This window comes from Arachis ipaensis, chromosome B07, assembly GCF_000816755.2.
Source record: "Arachis ipaensis cultivar K30076 chromosome B07, Araip1.1, whole genome shotgun sequence".
Lineage (NCBI taxonomy): Eukaryota > Viridiplantae > Streptophyta > Magnoliopsida > Fabales > Fabaceae > Arachis > Arachis ipaensis.
Window position 1 is genome coordinate 123,365,531 of NC_029791.2, and position 7,442 is coordinate 123,372,972.

At 32.3% G+C, this 7,442-nt stretch overlaps 1 pseudogene; it reads right to left on the bottom strand.

Moving 5' to 3' along the window:
* LOC110265157 overlaps nt 1-5,980 on the bottom strand; it is a 12,674-nt pseudogene extending 6,694 nt beyond the window's left edge.

A 7,442-nucleotide genomic window follows, 5' to 3' on the forward strand; every position in this document is an offset into this window, starting at 1 on the left:
TTATTAAAAAAGATAAAGAAATAATATTTAATAAACTTTAAATATTTTATTTTTATTTTTTACTTATAAAAATAAATTAGACAATTTAAACACTACAATAAAAGACACCATAAAAACCACCATACATATATTGGAATTGGTAGAGGCCAGGGGTGAAAAAGATCCCAGGACAATTGTGTTTTTTGGTGCAAGTTTTGAAGATCAGCTAATGTAGTTTCAAGTTAGATATATCAAAAGTATTGTGGAAATAATGTCTGGTTAATCAATTATATATGTTATATATACATAAAAAAAAATTAGGATAAAATATTCATATAAACCAAAAGTAACCTAATATTACTTAAATCACCCAAAACAAAAAATCTTACTTAAATATTTTAATGTATAAATTGAATTCAATAAATTTGATTTATATAGATATATACATAAAGACATTCAAGTAATATTTTTTGTTTTGGGTGATTATTAGGTAATATTAGATTATTTTTTTGTTTATATAAGTGTTTTACCCAAAAAATAATAATATTTACTCATCATATAATATTGTTCGAACTAGGGGTGTGCATGTCCCGGCCCGATCCGAAGATCCGACCCGGCCTAGAACACTTTAAGGGTTAATTTGGTGTGATTTCACCGGGTCTAGGGTCGGGTAAGGGTCTTAAAATTAGACCCGGTCATTATTTTAGGTTGGATCCGAATCAAGACAAATCCGGCTTCACCCGACTCATGTGCACCCTAAGGGAACTAAAAAAGATATATATGTTTTAAATTTATTTCAATATTATGTTATATTAATTATAAGCTTATTGTTTTATTTTTAATTACACTTGTTGAATTAGAAAATAAATCAAAGAAGCATCAAATTAGAATTTATGGACAAATTCAAGTTCAAATATAGATATCAATTTTTCGATAACAAGTTTTTTTTTTATAAATAAGTGCATTATAAATAAATTTTTTTATAAATAAATTTTTTGTATAAATTATTATTAAAGCTTTAAAGACCTGGTTTTTACCAGTTTGGATCCGGTATAGTTATGACAAAAAAATGTTTAAATTTCATCGGGTCTAAAATCGGATTAAAGTCTAAAAAATAGACTCAATATATATTTAAGGCCGAATCTAAATCAGAACAAATTTAGTTTCATCCGGCCCATACATAGCTCTAATTCGAATCAATAAATTGTTGTATCTAAGCACAGAGAAAAAAAAATATAAAATTGACAAAATAAGGTAACCTTTGGTTGGTTATTAATTAATTAATCACAAAAGCAGAATATTATGGTTGGATTTAGGTTGAGATATATATGGTTCCCAGGACCAAATAAAAGTGGGACAACCGCTAATGAGTAATGACATTGTGACAGAAACCAGGTGTACCAAAAATAAAGCACTTGAAATTTGAAATACTCTTTAAATCTCTTACCAAATAGATAGTTAGAGATAGAGAGAGAATCCTGTTAAAAAAGAAAAAAAAGAAAAGAGATCTTGATTTCCTTATTTGGAAACCTTAACACAACAGATTAAAAGGGTTCTTTAGTTGTTTATTATATTTTTTCAACATTAATAAATGACATTGTTCACGTAAAACAGCGACACGTGCACCATTTACAACATCGTACTTCAGACAATGAGCATCCACCATCTTTTTGGACGCGCATGCTCTTCCACAAAATTTCCGTTATCCTAAAATAAAAAATAATTAATATACAACTATATTATACTATATTATACGGACAGGGACGGACACACGGGGCGAGCAAAGGTCTCGACCCTAATTTTTTTTAAAAAAGATTAATAGTAATAAGTTATTAAGTATGATTTAATTTTTTTAAAAATTTATTTAGTATTAAGTATAATATAAATAAAAGTCCAGTCTAACTTAAATATTAATGATTTTTAATATCTAAAAAAGTAAGTAACAATATTAAAAAAATCTGAAAAGATATTATTATTAATATTTTTTAATTAAATAAAATTTTTCAAATCCCATAAAATGGATTTTTTTTCTTCTTGTGAGCGTCCTTTTTTATTCATTTGGTATTAATTCTCTCTGTTTCAACTATTACAACTGAGAGATCTTTTTCAGCGATGAATATTGTGAAAAATAACTCATAAACAAAATAAAAGGTTAATTTCTTGCTAATTATCTTTTAATTATATTGAAAAGAAAATTACTGAAAAATTTGACACATATTCTATTATCGATAAATTTATGATATAAAAAATCGACCACTTCGTTAATAAAAAGTACATACATATTTTTTGTACTTTAAAAGATATTCTCTATCGATATATTTTTGTAATACATTTTACATTATATAATTTTTTGTATAATTTTTTAATATTATATATGTTATTGGCCCCTCCAAAATAATATTTCTGGATCCTTCCCTGCCGAGGGGGAATCCAAGAGCCACTAATGGTGAAGAGGGATAGACACTCGTTGCAACTCAAAAATATTCCGGAGCTCCTTTTCCAAGGACAAAGCCATACTAGTTACGTTGTCCATGGTCCAAGGTTCGTGGGGATGAAAGATCTCGTTATTCCTCGAACGCCAAATCCACCAGAGACCAGAAAATAATCTAAAGGGGCGTTGTTTACTATTTTGTAAGAACCAACTCATTAAATCCAGTGGTTGACAGGAGATCCCTAAACCTTGCCAAACTAGTTGGGCTTTTGGACAATCTAATTTTTAAGAATAATTTATTGTTTTGGTTGACTAACTTACCATGCTATATCATAATAATAATTTAGATGTCAAATAATATTTTTTAGTATATTTTTTTAAGCATTTATAATTTAAAAGAGCTATCATATTATAATTATTGTTCAATAAATATTACATTCCCTACTTTTCCTAAAATGAATTAACATTAGTCATCTTTTAATTAAAATTTTCAAATTTTAATGTCTTCGCTTGAAGTCTTTTAACACTTTCACCAATGAATTCTACACATTAAAACAAATTGAAAATAGAACACTTCAGGGTTTGAAAAAAAATCTCTCCATATAAAATCAGAATGGACGATTATGAAACATTTAATAATAGAAATTGGATATTAATTATTTCGTTGAGATCAAAGATGCACTTATAAAATTTTATGAATCCGTCACTGGTTTGGACTAATTTAATTAAATTTAATTGTCAAAAAAACTTAAATGTATAGTGAAACTCATTTTAAAATATTTTTTAAGATATAAAAAATAAATGTTTTATCTCTTTTCTCTTATCAATCACTTTTACTTATAAAATAGAAGATGTACAAAAAAGTGCGCACAAAAATAGTAGTACATGAAAATTTCTTTTATATATAATAGATATATGTATTTACAGAAGATAATAGACTTATCGAATTTTGATAAATATTTTGAAAAACTATGTGGATACTCTAAGTAAAAGTGTAAGATATATAGCATCTTGATGACTAATCACACATTTATTTTAATTATAAATATTTAACAAATAAAATTTGGGATCAGTGTCTATTATATTTACATACGTATATACATATCCCAAAGCCCAAAATACATAAATAAAACCCTAGCTCTCTATTAGCTTCTAAGAGGAACAAAATAACAAGTCAATCGGAGAGAGTTAAGTATATGTATATACATAAGCTATATATCAAAATAAACCCAGGAACTACTCCACTTCAGAAGTCCAGACGTCTAGCGAAGAGTCTCTCGACCTGCATCTGAAAAACACAACACAGTATGGGGTGAAAACCGGAGGTTCTCAGCATGGTAAAGGTGCCACGCACATAATATATAAGGTCTTGGGAATGCCAAAGGCAATCTTAGAAGGCCAACACTCAGATTATAAAACTTAAAGAACTAAACAGAATCCATAAATTAGGGTGGTTCTCTAAGGCTTTCTAAACTAAATCAATTCCTTAAATCTAACTGGAATTTAAATAGAACCCTCAATCTCTCCGCCTTTCCTCCGTTCCTCTATCCCCGATAAATACAAAGACAAACAAGCAGACAAAGCAAGCACAGGTAGAATACAGATAATACATATATCAATTATGACAATTAGCATATTATAATCAATTACGCAATCCCAATTAATGCACAAACAAGCAATACATACAAATGCATATGATGCATGCCTGTCATATGGCTATTGATATCAACTGTCGATTACGTAGCCATCTCGACATGTTCTCAAGCTCAAAAAAATACACCATGTGAAAAATCCCCAAGCAGACATGGGGAAGAGAACGCCCCCAAACTCAATAATATCCATGGGACGAATCCCAAGCTGACATGGAGAGAAGAGACAACACTCCAAGCTGAAATGGGAAAAACAATACCCCAAACTGACATGGGAAAAATAATACCCCAAGCTGACATGGAAAAAACAATATCCCAAGCTCAATGTTATCCATAGGACTAATCCCTGGCTGACATGGGAGAGACAACACCCCAAGCTCAATAATGTTCAATCTTTAACTTAAATATGCATCTCCGGCATACTCGCGACACTACTGCACTTTCTCAATAAATCATAAGCATTTACTCATTCCTCTTATATTTTATGATACACAATTATAAATTCATAACTCGTCTCATCATCCTCATTTCGTTAATGTCCACGATTATCTCATTCATTAATCTCAATATTACATTACTCTTTTAACTGCCTCATATATCTCTCTTCCATCATCTTATCAAAATAAAAGCCATATTCTCCAATCCTTAGTTTAGTTATCTTCCTTCATCTCTAAGTTACCTCATTTTTCCTAGTTTCATCCTATTGTTAAGCTTACTAACAATATTTAGACTAAAGAAATGAAAAAAGAAATCCAGAGATTCGAGTTTGAGCCTTGAAACACAGAATCTGTTTTTGTTGAAAACAAGGACACGCGTACGCATCCCCTGATTACGCATACGCATGCAAACCAGGCAGCAGCGTTTGTCCGCGAAGGGGGTATATGCGTACGCAAAATATTCCATGTCACGTGTACATGTGGGCCATGCGTACGCGTGGACATGTGTTTTTCAAAAAATTTCACTAAGTTTCAAAAGCTGCAGAATTTTAATTTCTAACCTCAAATTTTTGACAAGCATAACTTTTTCGTTTTAAATTATTTTTCATCCGTTCTTCAAACATTATAAGCTTCACGGACCAAATTTTCACATAAAACAAGTTTGAAACCATTTGGGGATCCAGAAACCATGTTATGGCTCGCCGAAGTTCTGCCAAAAACCAACTTTGCACAAAAAGCTCAAACCTCAATTTTCACAAAGACTAAACTCAATTTCACTTCCTTTACTCATATTCAACACAACCACACACCATTTAAAAATGCCAAGACCTCCAAACCTTACCTCAAACAAATATACCTCAATATACACATCATCTCATACCAAACATTCATTACCTAATCAACAAGATTTACCAACAAACCACCATAACCTTACCTTCATTTTCATACATTAGTAAACCTCATTAATTTATCATTTAGGATTCCAACACCAATATCAACAACAAGCCACAACCCAACCTTGTTCAAGATACCACATCAAAGTACTAAACAATTTTACATATCATACAACACTTCATTTCAACCATTCCAATCCAACAATCCATATTCAAAATAGCATTAAACATTAATTAATGAAACAACAATAATAACTCATATCCATAACTCCTTACTACAACATCAGCAACTACAAGCAATAACCATCCAGCCTCTCTCATACTCATTCAACATCCATCATAAGTTTTACAAGTATTAAACACAATCGTGCATTCCAACCTACCCTATGGTCATCTAGTCTAAGTTTTCACAGAACATTAAATATTAAATATGAGAAACCTAAACCATACCTTAGTCGATTTCCACGTATTATCCAAAGCAACCCACTTAGGCAAAAAGGGCAAAGCTTAAATCACCAAGAATTCAGCTCTAATATCCACCAAGTATTCAATCAAGCTTCCAATGACTCCAAAGACTTCATATTCAGACATACACACCTAATATATATATAACACATATATATCCAAAATTTAATTCTCAATACACTAAATCAAAGGATTGAGTAGGGTTAATGGTACTTACCATACCCAAAGACCAAATGAACTAAACCCAACTAATTTCGCAAGCTAAAACGAACCTATAATACCAAAATCGAGGCTCACAATTTTTGAAAATCAAAGGGGGTAAAGAAACTGAGGTGAGATTGAAGCTTACCTATGAAATTGATCCAATAGAATCGTAGAGCTCGACGCGCTGGACACGTGGCCGCAAACGGTGCGACGGTCGGAGTTCGGAGCAAGAAGTTGTGGTGGTTTGAATTTTGATTAAGGGTTTGGAAGTTTTAATGTTCTTCCCAAGGTTGCGAGAACCGGACCGGTCATTGAATCGGTCAAGTGACTGGTTCAATAGTTTAATGGTTCAACCGGGGTTCAACCGGTTTAATTAAAATATACAATAAAATTATAAAAAAATTTAATATATAATAACAATAAACTGAGTTTTCTTAATAGCAGAAGATTTGTTAACCAAACATTTGTTCCTTTCATAAGACCATCTTAATCTTAGATTCATTGAACAATACATTGCCATGGCAATTGATTGTTACAGCTTCCATATGCAGCAATCATAAGGAGGGGAAACCATTAAACAGAGGATGTCCCTGTCTCCAGTAGAACCGTGTCAAATATTATCACAATTGTCGTTTCTTTTAATCAAGAGAGACAGTAAGAATTAAAAAAAATAAATACAGTATCAGAAACTCGAATTCAGTACTTCTACATATCAATAAAACCTTAGCAACAAGAAGAAATAAGAGATCAGAGCTCAATTTTGTTAGATGATGAAGAAACAGAGGAAGAATAATTTAATCTAATCGCAAATCCAATTGCGATACCAACTCGCAAAGTTAACAAAACAACATGCAAGCAAAAGGATATGACGATTACGGTGAGGAACACGCAGCTGCGATGGCTCCTGGTAAAAAGAGGCAGAGGAAGGAGGAGATTGAGGGTGCTCCACCACCATCTCCAATCTTCAGTGGTGATGTCGCTAATGATGCTAGTAGCAGCGTCATGTTCGACGCCTCTGCAGAAGGGAAAGGGAAGGCAGTTGCAGTGATGGAGATGATGAACGCGACTCCACTAGATCTGATCTGCGACACCAGTGGTGCAGTGCTCCGAAAACCGAGATGAGCAAACGGCAGCTATATCGTTGCAGAGAGGAAGCAAGCGGACTTCTCTAGCGCGTGGGATTATGGAACCTATCTGGGAGGAGATCGCAGAAGAAGATGAGGCTGGTGTGGTGGAACTTGGAAGAGAAATTAGGGTTGAGGTGTGGTGGCTGGTGAATGAGGGAACTGGGTCTCGCTGTTTGCATAAGGGGTTGGGTAATTGGGTTACCGGGTTAGCTAGTAAGTGGGTTGGGCTCGTTTAGTTTTTTTTTTTTTTTTGTGCC